Raw genomic sequence first — 20427 nt, forward strand, 5'->3', positions numbered from 1 at the left:
GCATTCTTTTTCTTTCCTGAACTGATCACAGTTGCCTGGGACCCTGTTCTTTCTCAGAGGCCTTTCTGACGCTGGCTGCTAACACCCTGTAATAGTGTTATTAGACCGTGGGTTTGCACCTGGCTCCCCAAAGGCCCTGTTTGGCTGACAGCGACAGCAAGAGCAGACCCAGAGGACCACTGCTCTCCTTGTGGTATACACAGCCTTCGGTGCTCTTCACAGGGACTGTGTCTTCAGATCCCATTGCTGGCTCAGGCCTAGGAATCTGGCTGATTTCCCATCATGCTTCCTGGTTTTACCCACTGGCTGGAATCCAGTCTGAATTCCTGCTGCAGCTGGCTTTGGGCTCTTGGGCTTTTGCCATTGTCTAGTGTCTCGAAGCCTTGGCTCCAGCGATGGCTTGGCAGCGTTGGCTCTGTACTATGGCAGACAGGAATTATGCATTCTTTCCTATAATCTGATGAAAAAGGAACAACTAATTGTGTGTATGTGTGTGTGGGATGTGTGCGAACATCTGTACATGTGCACACTCACGCTACAGGTACGGGTACACACCTGGAGGTCAGAGGACAACCCCAAGTGTCCATCTCTCTCCACCTTGTTTGAGTCATGCTCTCTTGGTTGTTGACTGCCTTGGACCATGGGCCTCTGGGGATTGTCCTGACTCTACCTTCCATCTTGCCATAAGAGTCCTAGAATTACAGCCATGAGAACTACCATGCTCAGTTTTACATAGATTCTGGGGAGTCAAACTCAGGTCCTTGAATGTGTGTAGCAAGTGCTCTAGCTCCCGAGTCTCCTCTCAAGCTCCCAATTTATTTCATTGATTATTTTGACACTATTATAAATGAGATTGTTGTCTGGATTTCCTTTTCAGACAGTACATTGCCAGTGTCTCCAGTCATAAATATCAAGCTAACATAAATATTTATATCTAGGTTTTTGGGTAAACATATGTTTCCATTTCTCTAGGGTAAATACCCAGTAATACAATGACTAAGTCACACAGTATGTGTTTGATTTTTCTAAGAAATTACTAAAATGTCACGCAGAGATTCATGAGAGATTTAATTTTTCCATATGTTTCCTAACATTTAGTATTGGTGTGTGTATGTGTGTGGTATATATCGGCCTTTAAGAGTAGAAGCCTTGGGGTTGGGGCTGGAGAGATAGCCCAGTGGTTAAGAGCATGGACTGTTCTTCCAGAGGATCCAGGTTCCAGTCTCTGTGGTGATACTTTGTTTGTGTTTTAACAAATAAAGCTTGCCTGAAGATCAGAGTGCAGAGCTAAGCCACTAGAGGCCAGGCAGTGGTGACACACATCTTTAATCCCAGGACTCGGGGAAGACAGAGGCAAACAGACCTCTGTGAGTTCAAGGCCACCCTGAGCTATACTAGATTAATCTAGTTTCAAAGAGAAACAGAGTCAGCTGGTGGTAGCTCACATCTTTAATCCCAGCACTAGGGAGATGGAGACATGAGTGATATGGCTGGGTGGAGAGAGGAGTATAAAGTGGGAGGAGACAGGAGCTCAGTGTTGTCTGAAGTTTGGTGGAAACAGTTGCAATCCAAGCATACAGTCTGAGGTGCAGTCTGAAGCAGTCTGAGGACAGGATTTTACTTTGGTCTGAGCATTGGTAGAGGTAAAAGGTCTCTCTAGTGGCTGGCCACCCTGCTTCTCTGATCTCTCAGCTTTTACCCCCTAATATCTGACTGCGGGTTTTTATTATTAAGAGCTCTTAGAATGCATGCTACAAGTCAGACCCACATGGTGGCTCATAGCAATTACTGCAGGTCTCTGAGGGTACCTTATGAGTGTGGCACACAGACATACAGCAAAACACCCATTGATTTTAAAAAAAATGAATAAATCTTTTAAAAAATGAATAGAAGCCTTGGATTCCATTTGTTTATCAGGAATAAATCTTGTAGGGGAGAAGGTATATTTCAGTAAGCTGAATTTTTGCTCATATAAGTGTACATGCAGAAGTTGACATCAGCTTCTTCCTCAATTGCTTGTCACCTTATATTTTAATGTTTATTCATATATATACATTATATTTATATATACATTATATATGCATATATATATATAGAGAGAGAGAGAGAGAAAGAGAGAGAGAGAGAGAGAGAGAGAGAGTGTCTGTTTGTCTATGTTGAGGAGCACCCATGGGCACCCATGGAGCCAGAGGAGGGTTTTAGAATCCCTGGAACTAGGTGTGCTCTTAACCTCTGAGCCAGCTCTCTTGTCCTCATCACCATATCCGTTTGAGGGAGAGTCTCTTCTGCACCTGGAGCTCATAGATTTGACTAGACTGACTGCCCAGTTTGCTTCAGGGATCCCCACTGCCTCTTCAGTGCTGGGATTCTAAGTGACTGTCACTGCATTCAACATGTTTGTGTGGGTGCGGGAGACGGAGCTGAGGGCTTCAGGCTGCCCAGCAAGCACTTCACTGACTGGGCCAAATCCCAGCCTCTAATGTCCTCAACCCGGATCAACACCCTTCTTAGTGCTAGGCCTTGTGGCAGATGTGGAAAACAAAAATATAGGCCTTGCCTCAGATGTTAGCAAAGGCAATGGGAGAGTGAACAAGGAGATCTACTTCTGAGATAAAATAAGCATTGGTCAACGGATGTGGAGCTTGATAAGGGAACTGTGCCTTACCACGGTTGTTCTTAAATTCCAGAAGGACCAGAACCATGTGGAGACTTGTCAACACACAGACTGCTGGTCCTCATCACCCCCAAAAGTTTTGGATTAAGTAGACTCTAGGGTTGGGTCTGAGGTTGCATTTTGGACAGGTTTCCGGGTGGTTCTGCTAATTCGGACCTAGGACCCTCATTTGAAGAGGCAGGAGTTTGTTTTAAAGGGTGAATGACTTTCTCTGGTGATAAACGGAGAGCCACGAAACACTTCTACATGAAAACCCAACTACAGAAGGTAACCAATGTGCACGCTACACTGCTAGAGTTTGGAGTAAAGGGAAAACGTGGGCATTGTGTGTTACAAACAACACAAACACTTAAATGTGTGTCAGGCATGGTGGTGCATGCCTTTAGTCCCAGCACTCAGGACACAGAGGAACCCTCTGTGAGTTCCAGGACAGCCTGGTCTACATAGTGACCCTATCTCAAAAACAAAACTTCCCTAAACTTTAAATGCTTACCTAAGGAGCTGTGTAGGCAAGCCCAAGCCTGCATTAGGAAACCATGATGAGCTTCTTAAGTTATATTGACAAAAGATTGAAGCTTACAAAATGAGACCTAATAAGGGGACAAGGCAACCATTCCAATAAAAACAAATTAAGGGGACTGGAGAGATGGCTCAGTGGTTAGGAGCACTGGCTGTTCTTTCAGAGGACCCAGATTCAATTCCCAGCATCCACATGACAGCTCACAACTGTCTGTAATTCCAGTTCTAGGATTTGATACCCGCACATAGACATACACACAGGCAAAACACCAATATATATAAAGTAAATAAGCAAATCTTTTGAAAAGCTAAGACTATACTTAGACAATGGTGCTGGATAATAAGAGACAAATTTGAGAGACATTCCAGAGTTTAAATAGCTGAGACTTGTTGGCAACTATCTGTATATATGGGATATGATAGAAATAGATATGGATGAATTGTTTATTAATAAATGATATGAAATTCCCCTCTGTATGCTGTGAATATGAGTTCTTACCATTAGTTAATAAAGAAGTTGCTTCGGCCTATGGCAGAATAGAACAGAGCTAGTGTGGGGGGAACTAAACTGAATGCTGGGAGAAAGAAGGCAGAGAAGCAGATGCCATGTAGTTGCCAAAGGAGATAGATGCCAGAAACTTACCAGTAGGCTATAGCCTCGTGGGGATACATTGATTAATAGAAATGGGTGATGGAGGAAGGTCATTGGCTAATAAAGAAACTGCCTTGGCCCATTCGATAGGCCAGCCTTTAGGTGGGTGGAGTAAACAGAACAGAATGCTGGGAGGAAGAGGAAGTGAGCTCAGATGCAAGGTGCTGCTCTCCAGGGCAGACGCGATGAAGCTCCAACCCAGGATGGATGTAGGCTAGAATCTTCCTGGTAAGCGCACTTCGTGGTGCTACATACATTAATAGAAATGGGTCAAGCAGTGTTTATATGAATACAGTTTGTGTGTAGTTATTTTGGGGCATAAGCTAGCCAGGCGGCCAGGAACTGGGTGGCAGGAACGCAGCCTGCAGCTCCTTCTACAAATGGGTTAATTTAAGATGTAAGATTTAGTTAATAAGAAGCCTGAACTAATAGGCCAAGCAGTGTTGCAATTAATAGAGTTTCTATGTGATTATTTGGGTCTGGGTGGCCAGGAAACAAATTAGCAGTCTCCATCTGCAAATAAACAAGATGGAAATTACATGGTCAAGGGGAGAGCAAGACTAGTTGCTTGTAGATGAAAGTTTCTCTCCTGCCTGGTCTCTCCAACCATTCAGTGCCAAAGAAACACATAGAGGCTTATATAAATTGTAAGCTGTTTGGCCTGTTAGCTCAGGTTTATTATTAACTAGCTCTTTCAGCTTAAATTAATTCTTATCTATGTATAGCCACATATGGTACCTTTTCTCAGTGAGGTATTCTCATCTTGCTTCCTCTGTGTCTGGCTGATGACTGTGTCTCTGACTTTCCTTTTTCTAAAATTCCCTTTGTCTGGTTGCCCCACCTATACTTCTATCTGGTTACTGTCCAATCAGCATTTTATTAAACCAATACAAGTGACAAATCTTTAGTGTACAAAAGCATTATTCCACAGCAGTGACTAAAGTCTGGTTTTAGTCAATGAATCTAAACTAACTATGGAAAAATCCTTAAGGGCAACTGTGAGGTCAGACAGGATTAGAGAAAGTCATGGCTGAGGACACTGAAGAGGAGACATTAAGACCAGACAAAAGGCTCAGTGTAAGAAGTAAATCAAGAATCAAGAATCAAGACTGGAATTCAGGGTGACATCAAAATTAAGTGGGTAGATGGAATTCTAGAACTGTTGGAAGCAACTGGTGAGTACAGAGGTAAAACTGGATTCTTAAAAATTTGTTTTATTTTTAATTATGTGCGTGTGTGTGTGTGTGTGTGTGTGTGTGTGTGTACATGAGTGTATTGCCTACCAGGTCAAAAGAGGATGTTGAATTCCCCTGGAGTGGGAGTTACAAGCGGCTGTGAGCTTCCTGAGGTGGTGCTGGGGACTAACCTTGAATCCTCTGGAAGAGCAGCAAGCACTGTTAACCCCTGAGCCATCTATCCAGTCCCCCAGAACTGGATAAATGGTAGAAATTGAGAAAAGAGAATGTTCAGAAAGAAGAATGGAGCCAGGCACAGTGGAACATGCTTATAATCTTGGTACCTGGGAGGCAAAAGCAGGAGGATTATGAGTTCCAGAATAATCCTGGGCTACATAGTGAGGCCCTGTCTACAAAAAAAAAATTGTAAGAAAAACAAAGAAGGAAAGGAAGGAAGGGGAGATGGTTAACTGCATTAATGTATCTTCAAAAGCTAAAAAGTGTGATGGTTCAGAATCATCTGTTGAGTTAGTGGCCTTGGCAAGGAATCAGACTTAATGACCTTTCCGGGAGGAAAGTGTTGAAGAATCAACTACAGATAAGAAGACAGAGCTGGCTGCTGAGGACACTCTTTTAAGAGGTTTGGTGATGAGGGGTGGGTGGGGGCGAAAGCTTCAGGGAGAGGGACAACCAAGGGAAGATGCTTCTGGAAGCCTTCTAAAAGCTAACCTGTATTTATTTGACTGCCTAAACAAAAATTTGTAAAATCCAGCGAAATACTCGATGACTGCAACTGGGTCCCGTTAGGAGGCAGCTTAGGGGTGACAGTAACTCTGGTGTTTTCAATAAGCTCAGAGGTGTGAAATTACGTAGCCCATTGTCTTCTGTAAGTGGAGCAGTCCCTGTGGCCCCTAGAGCAGCAAAAGATGCCACTGTCGTCCGAGCTTCCTCCTTTTAATAGATTTAAAAATAATCCCCTTATGTGCTCTTAGCTCTCTTCAAAAGCACTTCTAAATGTCTAACACACACGCCCGACACCGTTCCTAACCCAACACCCCGTGAGCCCCCCCCCCTTTTACATTTTTTGAGAGACATCATTTTCCTCCAGCAGTAACCGCTGTGACTGTCATGTTTTCATGTGCTTAGATTTCTGAAAATTCCTCACTTGCTCTTTTGCTATGCTTCTAATAAAGTCTTTAAAAATAGCCTCCACTTCTCCTGTGACTTTCAAAACCACCTTTCAATTTTTCCTAGAGAATATTTTTTTTCCTTCGGTGAACATCAAATGTTGAGATAAGTTCCCTGGGCTCACAGATTTAATTGTGTCTGCTTTAATTCTCACACATGCATGGTTACCTCATGAGAGTGTCTCCTGGACAAGACTCACAGCTAGGTCATTTTCTCTAGCTCTAGGCAGTTTGAAACTTCCTGTAACAGGGATGCTCATTTCTCTTTCCTTCCTTCTTTCTTTTTCTTTTGAGACAGAGTTTCTCTGTAGCTTTGGAGCTTGTCCTGGAACTCGCTCTATAGACCAGGCTGGCCTCAAACTCACAGAGATCCGCCTGCTTCTGCTTCCTGAATGCTGGGATTAAATGTTGGCAGCGATGTTCATTTTATTATCCCCCCATTAAATAGCTAATCACTGCCTTTTGTCCCCATCAGCCACTTGATGACTTATATTTGAGTCAACTCTTATTATGACTTGCATAATATCTGTGTTTCTGTGCTGTTAATGTTTCTGTGTTAGCATCATGGGCTTTTGGTCAGCTCGTCTGTGTAGTGATGAGGTGAGCAGGCCTGCTTTTCTTCCCACCCAGCTCCCACATGGCTAGCTTTGCACCCGAGATAACAACACACAAACTGTATTCATTTAAACACTGCCTGGCCCATTAGCTCTAGCCTCTTACTGGCTAACTCTCACATCTTGATTAACCCATTTCTATTAATGTGTATTGCCACTTGACTGTGGCTTACCGGCATGAGTCTAACCACTGTCCATCCTGGGTAGGAGAAGCATGGTGTCTGTCAGACTCTGCTTTTTTCCTCCCAGAATTCTGTTCTGTCTACTCCACCCACCTAAGGGCTGGCCTATCAGGCCAAGCAGTTTTCTTTATTAATTAACCAATGAAAGCAACAGATAGATAGAAGACCCTCCTACATCACATCTGTAGCAATGTTTCTCAAAAACTTTAATCACATGCATAGATTTTTAATGTCTGCTTGATATTCTGATTTAACTAAAATAAATAAAGCCTAAGCAGTTTTTTTAAGAAAGATGCACTTTTTAAAATTTTTATTTATTTATTTTTTGAGACAAGGTTTCTTTGTAGCTTTGTGCCTGTCCTGGAACTTGCTCTTGTAGACCAGGCTGGCCTTGAACTCACAGAGATCCACCTGCTTCTGCCTCCTGAGTGCTGGGATTAAAGGCGTGTACCACCACCACCTGGCACACTTTTTTATTATATGAGTGTTCTGCCTGAATGCATATATGTTCACCACATGCCTGCAGTGCCCATGGAGACCAGAAGAGAGCACTGATCTTCTAAAACTGGAGTTACCAGTGGTTGTGAGTATTGGAAATCTCTCTAGCCCCCAGCATGAAGATTTTGTTTTTAAAAGTCTCATAGGAGAGCTTAAAGCAAATCAAGTTCGACATACATTATTTCAAGTACAACCCTATAAAGTAATGAATATTTTTGGAATTATCAAAGGATTTGGATAGGCGTGTCTCCAGCAAAGATACTGAAATGACCAATAAGAATATGAAAAAACTCTCAGCATCGTTGGTCATCAAGGAAATGGAAATGAAAACCGTGAGACACCGCTTTATATCCATTGGGATGACTGGAATTGAACAGGTCGTGCATACGGGCACTGGTGAGGATGTGGAGAAGTAGGAGTCGCCATAGATTGTTGGTGAGACTTTAAATTATGTAGCCATTTTGTTAAACAGTTTTAAAGGTAGGTTAAACAGTTGCCATGAAACTCTGTTCCATGGCAAGCAAAATGTGTGCTTACATAAAGACTTACATGTGAATTCCCGAGCAGCATTTTATTGAATAACAGCCTCAAAGCAGGAAAAAAGAAGCATCTGTTAGCTGACGAATGGATAAACAAAATGTGTGGCATCCATGTAATGGGATGCTACTCAGTCACCAAAAGAAATGAAACGCTGATTGATCCTACCGCACGAATACACTTGAAACATGCTAACATTATACTACTAATAATAACATTATACTACTAATAAAAGAAGCCAGACATTAATGTGTGAATCCATTTACATGAAGAGTCTGGAACAGACAAAGCTACAGATATAGAAAGGATCATTGGTTTCCAGGGGCTCAGGGAAGGAGGACTGGAGAGAAGCTGCAAACCAACACAGGGTACCTTTGGGGTAATAAAGTGGTCTGGGATTAGTGATCCTTGAACTTACTGTCTAGTGATGGCTTCCGGACAGAGAGACTATACCGCAAACTTCTGAAAGGCAGGGTTGATGTATGGTGTATGAGCCCCATCTCCAAAGACATCAAAAGGGCCTCTGAATTTCTCCTGTCATCTCGCAGGTCCGAGGGGTTCCTACTCACAGTTCCTTGAGGACAATGCCCTTTGCTAAGCACATTTCTGATTTACTATGTTTCCCAACAGCTCGAGCACCGGGATGGAAAAGAAGGGAGTCGCCTAGTTTCGTCTGATGCCTACACGACGTTCTCAGAGGATATCATTGTGGACTGTCTGACATTAGCCACTTTGAGGAGAAGAGAAAAATAAGTTCTATGGAAGGAAAACACGAGTTACAAGGGACCCTAATAAATGAGGCTGGATCATTTTGAAGCCAAGAAATAAACAGACCATGGAGGTGTGAAGAGATCCTGAGTGAGTCTGGCAGAATACAATTCCTGAACGCTTGAAAGATAAACTACCACTTAAAAGTTTGGATACGAGGCCAGTGAGGCGGCTCTGTGAGCAAGGGTGATTGTTCCTAAGCCTGGCAATCTGAATTTGACCCTGGGACTCTCAGGGTGGAAGAAGAGAACCAACTCCTGAAAGTTGTCCTCTGACTGCCACGTGCACACGGTAGCATGTACATGCCCATGATCCCGCACACACATAGATAAATAAGTACATGCAAGAAGAAGAAAAGGCTCAGATATGTAAATTAGGCTATTATAGATAAATTGCTTTATCTATAGTATTTTTTATTTATAATTTTTATAATATATTTTATTTCTATCTATAACTTTTTTAACCTGTGAAACAGTAAATTTTAGAATGGTTATTACCATCTAACAGACAGTACAGGAAAAAAAAATACATAATGTTAAAGCAGTGTTTCTATAGTAGAATCTGTTCAAAGTGAGCTACCGCTAATAGGTGCTTTAAGTCTCTTGTTTTGGGAGACAGCCCTAACCATGAAGGCTGATGTGTATCTGTGTTCTCCTGCAAAGATGACTGTTGTCGCTTCTAGAGGTAGAAATATTGTCAGCACTGACAAACGGTAGTCAAAGAATTTAAATGAGAAGAGTTTAAATCCTGCAGGCAGATCCACAAACCTTGACATCATAGGCAGTGGTGAGCAAGGGACTGAATACATAAAGATGTGCACAGCCAGGAGATATTCTGCGGAAGAAAGGAAAGACAGACAAAAGACCAGACTGTGCACGTGAGTCTATCAGGCAGAAAACCCCCACAGTGCCCAAGGAGGGGAAGGTGGGGGCATACAGGCCCAGGCTGGCTGGGACATCTTCCCCAGGTCTAGGACTATGGACGGGCAATTGACCATCAGAAAGGAATGAACATATCTTGACAGCTGTGGTCTGCTCCCTTTAGCTATCCCCCTAAGGCGTGCTGACATACATGATTTGGTGACTATTGGGGCAGCAGAATAAAAACAGACAAAAGCCCAGGCCCACCAAACTACACTGGGTTTGGGGACCAAGTTCCAACATGCCTAATGTCCATCCAGGCCCGTGTCAGGATCCCCAGGGGTTGATCAGCTGGAGCCGTGGAGACATCTGGACAATAAGAGTGTTAGGACCCAGGAAGTGGTGGTTATGATCTGAGGGTTGTAGATGGTTGTAGCACAAATAATAAGATCCCAGAGACAGATATTGGGGTTCACGCTAAAGATCAGAAAAGCCAAGCAGTCAACCGCTAGAGAGACCTTTTCTCTCTACCAAATCTTCAGATTGTAAGGGTGAGATCTTATCTCCATGAATCCACAGACTCCCTACTCCAGTGAGTTCCTGTCCCTCCCTTTACATTTCTCTCTCTGCCCAGCCATATTGCTCTTGTCTCCACCTCCCTAGTACTGGGATTAAAAGTGTGTGACTCCCAAACACTGTGTTTAAAGATGTGAGCCACCACTACCTGGATCTGTTGTTTCTGGATCAATCTTGTGTAGCACAGGGTAGCCTTGAACTCACAGAGATCCCTCTACCTCTGTCTTCTGAGTCCTGGGAACAAAGGTGTGTGCCACCACTCCCTGGCCTCTAGTGGCTTAGGTTTGCATTCTGAACTCCAGGCAAGCTTTATTTATTAAAATGCAAATAAAATATCACTATAGATGGTCTTGCTATAAAATATTTAGTGCTAAGTAAACCCAGACCATTCATTTTTGTGGGACCAGAAGCATGGTATTCTCAGGTCTGAAGAAGGCACGGAGTGGGACTTGCTTCTTTGCAGTCCTAGGCTGGAGGCCGTGCCACATCAAAAGATCAGAAGGGAAAACATCATCCCAGCGTCCCAGAAACAGCATGGCCGCTGGTATCGCCTTCTCTTTCTTTTCTTCCTCCTCTTCCTCCTCTTTCTTAAGGTTCAAGGTGTGTATTTAAAGATGTGTAGGAAATAAAAAAAACCAAACCATGTTTTTAGAAATCTTTACTTACAGGTAAGTGACTCCAATTTGTTAGCTCTTTTGTGCTCGGGCATGTTTTCCAACAAACAAAACACCCTGATAAATCTATCAGGAGCAGGGAGGCAGTGGGGGACAGCTGCAGCTGCGCCATCTAGGAGTGACAATGATTAATCCCTGCATCTATCTGCTCAGTCAGATAGAAACAAAGGTCATTGTGCATAGATCAGGGCGGCCATCGCCTCGCTTCCCACCACAGACAGGCAGGCAGACAGGACACACGCGACATACACACACAGAATCAGCTGCTATTGCCAAATTCAATACGCTTGAAAACATGTTCACTATCAGGTGAATCACAATGGTAAAAGCAAGCTCCTGGCCTCGTGGGAAGTGAAGAGGGAGGGATCAGGTGTAGATTAATGTTAGATTATTTTCAAATCTAGTTAGTACCCCAATTGAGTAAACTATGGATATTCAGTTACAGTTACTGAAAACGGGAGAGCACAGGAAATGTAGGACTAAGTCTCCACACAGTATCTGATCAGAGAAAGACAGGTTAGTTATTCCCACTCTGGAGCTATTATAAATCATATCATGGACATCCATTTATAAGTTTAGATGTGGACTCGTGTTTTCATTTCCTTAGATATAGACCTAGGCATTTAACTGTTGCTCAAGTAACACTTGGGGGATTCTCAAACGACATCCATAGCAGGTCAAGTATTTTCCACTCCCGTGGTAACATTGTATATAAGAGAATGGTATCACTGTATATATGGGAATGGTATCACTGTATAAATGGGAATGGTATCACTGTATATAAGGGAATGGTATCACTGTATATATGGGAATGGTATCACTGTATATAAGGGAATGGTATCACTGTATATATGGGAATGGTATCACTGTATATATGAAAATGGTATCATTGTATATATGGGAATGGTATCACTATATATGGGAATGGTATCACTATATATATGGGAATGGTATCACTGTATATATGAGAATGGTATCATTGTATATATGGGAATGGTATCACTGTATATAAGGGAATGGTATCACTGTATATAAGGGAATGGTATCACTATATATGGGAACGGTATCACTGTATATATGAAAATGGTATCACTGTATATATGGGAATGGTATCATTGTATATAAGGGAATGGTATCACTATATATGGGAACGGTATCACTGTATATATGAAAATGGTATCACTGTATATATGGGAATGGTATCATTGTATATAAGGGAATGGTATCATTCTGCCACAGCCTCAAAAACACTTGTTAACTTTTAAATTATAGCCACAGTGGCTGGAAAGTTAGCTACTGGGTTGATCTGGCTTCCTCTTCCTACTTAAGGAGTACCTGCTGATTTTCTATATATCTTTTCAGATATGCATCTATTCAGATTTCTGACCCACTTTATACTGTTTTCCAAGATGGTTTACTCAATTTCCACTCTTCATCCTGAGAGTGAGATTATGTCCCACACGGGTGGCCTACTGACATGAACCACAGAGAGCAGAGCTGGTTTCCCACATCCATTTTATTTTGGTTTGTCTTTTATCACTGGGTAAACATTTTATTATTCATTCCTTCAAATATCTAGGTATAAATCCTTGACTTGGTATATGGTTTCAAAACACTTCGTTTTTACGTTTTTTTTTATTGTTTTTGTTTTTTGGGTTTTTTTTGTTTTTTGTTTTTGATTTTTCGAGACAGGGTTTCTCTGTAGCTTTTGGTTCCTGTCCTGGAACTAGCTCTTTTAGACCAGGCTGGCCTCAAACTCCCAGAGACCCGCCTGCCTCTGCCTCCCGAGTGCTGGGATTAAAGGCATGCGCCACCACCGCCCAGCTCATTTTTACGTTTTTATCTTTATTTTCTGTGCATTGCTGTTTTGCCTGCGTGTATATCTGTGTGAGGTGTCAGATCTCCTAACTTTGGAGTTATAGGCCATTTTGAGCAACCTGATGTGGGGGCTGAGAACTGAACTCTGGCCCTTTGCAAGAGCAGTGTTTGCTCTTAAACTGAGCTGTCTCTCCATCTCCTGGGTGCAGAAGTTTTAACTTTGGTGTGGTTTTCTTTTATTGTGTGTACTTTTGCTGCCATTTAATTGAGTCTTTTGATAAACAAGTTCTTTTTTCTTCATTTACTTGGTGTGTGTGTGCGCGCATGCGCATGTATGTGTCTGTGTATGAGCATGAACCAGGCCACATGTTGGTTGTCAAAGAACAACTGCCAGAAGTTGGCTCTCTCCTTCCACCACATGGTTCTGGGGATCAAATCCAAGTTGTCAGGCCTGCCAGCAAGCACCTTCTATCAACTGAGCGGTCTTGCTGGCCTAAATTCTCCTTCTCCTCCTTCTCCTTCTTTTTTTCTTTTTAAATCAGTGGTATATAAACAAGTCTTACATAGTTCGCTTCACATTTACAGTATAACTAATCATTATGTCCTTAAATAAATATAATATAGACATAAATAAAAATATTTTTCCAGAAAAAATGATATTTAAGAATTTTTGTTTCTTATAACAAACTGACATACATCAGTTTGGAGGTTTTCATCTTGTGGGAAAAAGAAACCCAATGGGAGGAGGTGGAAATTTTTAATAAATAAATTTAAAAAAAAAGAAACCCAATGACACTTTTAAAAGCACATTGAAGAAAAATATACACAGTGGGGCATGAAGGTGGTCTATGCTTATAATCCCAGCCCTCTAGGTAGAAGCAGGAAGATTGCCATGAATTTGAGACCAGAGTAGGCTACACACCAGGCAGGCCAGGGCTACATAGCAAAACAGTCTCAAAAAGCAAATAAAAACCAAACACAAATCCAAAACAAAACAGAAACAAAGATAAAATGATATGTATAAATATACAGCTCAGTAATTCACACCAAACACGCCTCTGCATCCAGCGCACAGCTCAGTAATTCACACCAAACACGCCTCTGCATCCAGCGCACAGCTCAGTAATTCACACCAAACACGCCTCTGCATCCAGCGCACAGCTCAGTAATTCACACCAAACACGTCTCTGAATCCAGCGCACAGCTCAAGGAAGCCTGTCCCTTGCTCCCCTGGTCACCATGTTGCTTCCCCTTTCTCCCTGCTGACCTAGGGTCAACCCCGCCCTGACTTCTGACTGGCTAGCTTGTCTGTCTTTGTGCTTCTCATTATACCGTGCCAGGTATAACCTTGTGTTTGCCTTCTTTTGGTCGAAAATATTTCTCAGAAAGCCATGGTACCATGACAGGTAACTAGAGACCATTATATTGTCCTGGAGCGTCGATTTATGGAATGCATCTGAAGATATTGGTAAAACTATTGATGGGCATTTGAGCTGCGTCCAGTATCTTCACAGTTCGACCATGGTGTGAATATCGTCTGTTCCCACCCAAACTGATGTTGAGTGTGGTTCCTAGTGCAACACCGTTGCCAGGTGATGGGACATCAAAGGGTGATTTGGGCCATGGCACCTCCATGGAAGGGATTAATGTCCACCTCATGGCCATAGGTTGTTCTTGTGAGACTAGGTTGGTTACTCCCACATACTTTGCCTCTTTGGTGTATTTTTAGTTCGCTGTTCTGTCGTGTTGTGATACAGTTAGGGGCCTCTTACCCAGCAGTAACGCCATCCTGTTTGAACTTTCCAGCTACCAGAAGCAAGAGCCAAATAAAGCTCTTCTCTGTATACATAACTCAAGTCTTAGATACTCTGCTAAAGCAACACAAAGTGGGCTGAAATAGGTTTGTTATAAATAGTACTGCTAAGAATTTTCTAGTAAATGTATTTTGGTAGCTATATGTGCAGTTTTTCTTGGATTTCAGACATACAGGGTATGAATATGTTCAAGATTTATAGACCTTGCTAAACACTTTTGCAAAGTGAATGCATCTATATATACCCTCAGATACCACATGCATACAGTCTGCATATACAGCGGTAATCTCTATAGCCGAGGTCTGTGGTAGGCTGTACCATCTGGGTGTGTGTAATGTACTATGACATTCACACAATGCCTTGCATCATGAGGTATTTCTCAGATGGGTATCCCTCTAGCTAAGCAACTATACTTCCATCACAATGCATCAGAATTCCTATTGTTCTTTGTTTTCTCCAAACTTAATTTTGTCCCTCCTCAGGACTTCTTTCTGTTCCCTCTGTCTGGCTGGTCTCCTCTCATGACTGGTTTCTCAAGCCATTTTAGTCTATTTTCAAGTGTTGTTACCTTCTCAGCAAGGCCTTCCTGGCCACTCTAAACCAGCATGGCCACCCCGAGCGCTCCCATCCACTCTCCCTGTTCACTAAAATCCCTAATATTTATGCTCTACTTCCTGGCTCCTCATATTCTGAGAAACCAAATTCCATGAAGGAGAGGATTTTTTTTTTTTGGCTAGTTTATCCTTTAATGTGACCCCTAGAACCTAGATAGTATCTGGCACACTGCTTGACAATTGTGTGTGTGTATGTGTGTGTGTGTGTGTGTGTGTGTGCGCGCGCGCGCGAGCACAGCCTTATTCTTAAAGACAGAGTCTGCCTGTAGTCCCATTTTGCGCAGAACCCTGTGCGAAGACCAACCTGGCCTTGAACTCACAGATCTGTAGGTAACAAGAACCTGACTCAGGAAGGGTGGCCCACCATTGCTGTGGCGCTAGTGAGCCAAGGACAGCCCCGCTTCAGTGGGGTGACAGGATTGAGAGGACAGTTGGAAGAACCACAACCAGAAGGGCTGGGGATCTGGAACTTCCCAGGTCATGCCTGGGGCCCGGAGAGGGGGCAAACACGAGGGGAGCGGCTATGGTGGAAAGCAGCTGCTTTGCTATGCGCAGTCTGGGTAGACCTGAAGCTGCGTTCTAAGAGTTTATCCCGGGACTTGGACTTGCTTTTATTCCAGGCAGCTGACGTGCTCCCCTGGGAAACAGGGTAATCTGGGCACAATGGAGAGCAATGAAGAAAACACTCAGGAGGTGGGGTGTGGCCAATGGCAGACTAATTGCCTAGCACGAGCAAGGCCCTGGGTTCGACCCTCAGCACCACTAGTAAATTAATAAATATTAAAAATCCAGGAAGGGGGGTTGGAGAGATGGCTCAGTGGTTGAGAGTACTGGGCCAGGGTTCGAGTCCGAGCATCTACATGGTAACTCACACCTGCCTGTCACTTCAATTTTAGGGGATATGGTGTCCTTTTCCTGACTCTGAGGGCACTGCGTGCCCTTATGGTGTGCAGACACACCTACAGACAAAACACCAATGAGCATAAAAACGAATCTTTAATTTTTCTTTTAAAAAAAGAGTTCAAGGATCTCAATATTTGGTAAGGGAGTTAAAACTCCCTTCTCCCAATTCAGTAAATGCCATCCACCACAGCTGTAATAGGCTAATGACAGTTGTGTTCAGCTGTCTGTCTGTCTGTCTGTTTGTGTGCATGTGCACGCATACCATGGAATGCATGTGGAGAGCAGAGGAAAACTTGTGGGAGTCGGCTCTCTCCTTCCTCCTCATGGGCCCTGGGACTGAAGTCAGGTGAACAGGCTTGGCAGGAAGTGCTTTTACCACTTTATTATCTTGCCAGCCCATGCGTCTCTTTTTGTTTTAGTTACTTATTTAGTTTTGGTTTTCTCAGACAGGGATTTCACTATGTAGCCCAGGCTGGTCTTGAACCGGTGATCCTCCAGCTTCTGATTCCTAAGGCTTATGCCACTATGCTTGGCTGGGTACGTAAGCTCCCATACAACAGATGTTTGAAGGATGGTGTGAGCAGTTCGTCTGGGCTTGATGTCCATCTAGGCCCTGTGCTGAGACCCCACTATTAACCCTACTACCTCATTAGTCTTCATACACTCCCACCGTACTCCTTTCCACAGGCAGGACCCAGGAAAGACCTCCCGACACAGCACCCTGCATCCGCATTGCGTCTCCTTTCTCGCCCTGTTCCCACACACCAGTGGCATCTGACCTCATAAATACTACATCTGCTCTTAGCTCACTGCTCAATCCCTTGGAAACGACGACCCAAATAATATTTTCCTTCTGTGAATCGCAGCTTCTTGCAGGATCTGTTCCTGGCCCCTCTGCTTCATCCAGCCCCTGACCCTGCGACGTCATCCTAACTTGAGCTACATGGCCAGTGTCTGTTCCCCTGCTGACATCATCCTAACATGAGCTACATGGCCAGTGTCTGTTCCCAGCTGGACTGCTTCCTCTTCTCCTGTCCTGCTTAGCAATTACAAGATCAAAGGTTACAGCGATGATCCCAGAACTCCGTGCACAAGCTTTCCCTCAGCCCTAAGTGATTGGGATTGCTGGCCTGTCCTTCCCATCACCTTGCTTTCAGCTCCAATGAATCAAACCACAAAGATGACGGCCCTGGAGCAATAAATACGAAAACACCACAAGTCCTACCCAGCAGCAAGGCATTAGGGCTTCAACACGGGGTTTTAAAACCAGTGTCTTAAAAATCAGTATAAAGGCAATGGATTTTATTTTGGCATTTTCATATATTCTTTGTTTTGTTGACCTTTCCCCAGACCCCAACCCTTTCTACAGGTCCTCTCTCTCCCCTCTAGCCCCATTTCTGCCTGAAAGTCATTTCCCCCCCCAAATAGAATGTACCTCGACTTGTTCATGTTTCTTTACCCAGGGGACAGATAAAATTTAAGGTCTCTGAAACCCATAAATCACATTTTACACGGTATCCTGGCCATATAAGTATTCAGTTCACTGAACATTTCCTACTGACTGTAACAGGATCAGCCTCACTCAGATAATAATACAGCGCTCTCAGAAATGGAAAGAATGAGGAAAAGCTGAGTCTTAGCCTTCTCAAGAAAGCATGGAGATCTTAAGGACTTTTGTAATGAGGATCAATGAATCTTTCTAGGTAAATCAGGCAAATGTTGTGCGTGTCCTTGTTAAGAATGTGAGCCTGGCTGTTGTTGGGATGAGGGTCATACAAGTACCAGTTTGGTCAGGTTTCCTACATCTTTACTGGTTTTCTGTTGGTGACTATGTTAATTTTACTTTAAAATAAAAAAAAAATGCAATGTCTACAACTAACCATCATTATACTATTTTGTTTTAGTAATATACTTTTCTTCCTTTGGCATTCATATTAATCACTCGCACACGCATATGCAGGAACACACACACACACACACACATATAGCACGCATGCACAGGAGACCTCGACAGAAATAAGCCAGACCATCTGATTGTGATGTTGCTCATTTGAACAAATTTTATGTTCAGTAAGGTACTCTCAAAAAATGGATTCTTTCATCTTCCCTTTCAGATCTCATAAACTACATCGCCATACACTGTAATTTGATCTACGGGGCTTCTTATAATCTCATTCATTATGCCAAGTCATGCTCCCACTGAAAACAAGACAGGCAGAAAATCTTTAGTGGAATGACAAAAATATAGGCGCCTCCACTTTAGTGTTGCTCATAGGTGTTTCTGGGTTTTGTTTTGTTCTTTTGAGACAGGTTTTCTCTGTGTAGTCCTGGCTGTCCTGGAACTCACTCTGTAGCCTAGGCTGATCTTGAACTCAGAGATCCATCTGCCTCTGCTTCCCAAGTGCTGGGATTAAAGGCGTGCATCATCACACCCAGCAGGTGTTCCTGTTTTAGTAGTATGCATGCATGTTTGATAAAGCTTTTAAACTTTAATTTAATTCTGTGTGCATGGGTGTTTTGCTTGCATGCCTATCTGTGCACCACATGTGTGCTTGGTACCTGCAGAGGCCAGAAGAGGCCTTTGGGTGCTCTGGAACTAGTGTTACAGAGGGATGAGAGCTATCCTGTAGCTGGGAATCAAACCTGAGTCATCTGGAAGAGCAACCAAAACTCTTAACCTTTGAGCCATCTTTACACCCATGTTTGATAAATCTTGCCTTGTGAACGATTATATAAAAATTATGGGTCTTGGTCAGAAGAAAAAGACTAGGTTGTTCTTGAAAGCATAACGCTCAAACTACATTTAATTTTATAGCTAACCAAATACTAATTCTCCCAGTTCAAACACTAATCCTCAGCAAATATCCATGAAGCCGTGTACCCAGAATCACTGTTCACCTTTGTCGTCTTAAATCTCAAGGTGTAGGTTCGACGGCATTCATCCTCAAAGGACAGCATTGTCACTGAAACTTAAAGTGGACTCTAGACCCAGTGCTTCAGCAATCGAGGGATTGCGCTTGTCTGTTCTTAACACGGGCAAATGTCTCCTCTGTGTCCTCTTCTGCTCCTTCAGCTCCATGGGTAGGGAAGGCACAGCCCGTGCAGCCACTGAACTGGCCACTGCATGCACTGTGGGAGCCCACGGCGCGGTATTCCCAGGTTAAGGCTTTCTTTCCTTTATGGGAGTGTGAAGTTTAAATCTTACTCTGTTTTTTAGTGTGTGTGTGTGTGTGTGTGTGTGTGTGTGTGTGTGTGTGTGTGTGAAACTTACAACAGCTAGTTTTCTCCCTCCACCATGTGGGGTCTCAGAGATAAAACTCAGGTCGTCAATCTTGGCAGCAAGTTCCTTTACCCACTGAGCCATCCCACTGACTAGGAGGGAAGAGCCTATCCCAAACTCGCTATAGTCAAGGATGACTGGCGCTTTGACTAGGAATAGCCCCATAGACTCAGGAATTTGAATGCTTGGCTTATAGGTAGTGACACTATTAGGAAGTGTGACCTTGTAGGAGTAGGTGTGGCCTTGTTGGGAGAAGTATGTCACTGTTGGGGCAGGCTTGGAGGTCTTACAAGCTCAAGCTACACCCAGGCTGGTATCCAGTCTCCTCCTGCTGACTGTGGATCAGAACTCTTAGCTCCTTCTCCAGCACGTCCTCCATGGCGTTCTTCATCTAATAGGCTAAACCTCGGAAACCGTATGCCAACCCTAATGGAACCTTTCTCTTTATAAGAGTTACCTAGTCTCGGTTTCTTTTCACAGCAAGAAAACCCTAAAACAATGACATTGAACTCCTGATCTTCCCGCCTCCCCTCCTGAGTTCCGGGATTACAGGCACGTGTCACCACACCCGGTTGTACATGACTCAGGAGACTGAACCCAGAACTTGGTAAATGCTAAGCAGGCACTCAGTCAGTCAGGTTTCCTCTCCAGCCCCAAGTTTCTTTGTTTCCGCTGACAACGCTTGCCCCGGAATGCTTTCAGCTACTGGTTCCCTGGGAGCGAACCACATGGGAGACAATGCCATGCTTGTGTAATCTGCTGACCGGGCACTAGCTTACATGATAGAAATCTTGTCGTTCTCTCACCCCGAAACATGTGCTTTCCCCAGTCATTTTCTTGGCAGCATTCACGGCTTGGATTGGTCTCCCCTCCAAGACCACCAGACATATTTACTGAGCGACCATTAGGTATCAATCTGTTCTAAATGCTGGAGGCACTGTGGGGAGCACGGGAGACAAGACCCCTGTGATCACAGTCTTCACAGGGGTGGATGCTGGCTAAGCTGCTCGTGGGGCCAAGATGATGTTAGCACTCTGGGTTTGACAGTACTGGCTATAGGAGGTGAGAATCCAGGCAGGAAG

The 20427-nt window shown here is 43.6% G+C and overlaps 1 protein-coding gene across 1 annotated transcript in view; it reads right to left on the reverse strand.

Moving 5' to 3' along the window:
* Gpr156 (G protein-coupled receptor 156) overlaps window positions 1-20427 on the reverse strand; it is an 86630-nt gene that overhangs the window by 34226 nt on the left and 31977 nt on the right. The window lies entirely within an intron of this gene.

This window comes from Microtus oregoni, unplaced genomic scaffold (genome assembly GCF_018167655.1).
Source record: "Microtus oregoni isolate MIOR12 unplaced genomic scaffold, Mior012 000023F_ref0000262, whole genome shotgun sequence".
Classification (NCBI taxonomy): domain Eukaryota; kingdom Metazoa; phylum Chordata; class Mammalia; order Rodentia; family Cricetidae; genus Microtus; species Microtus oregoni.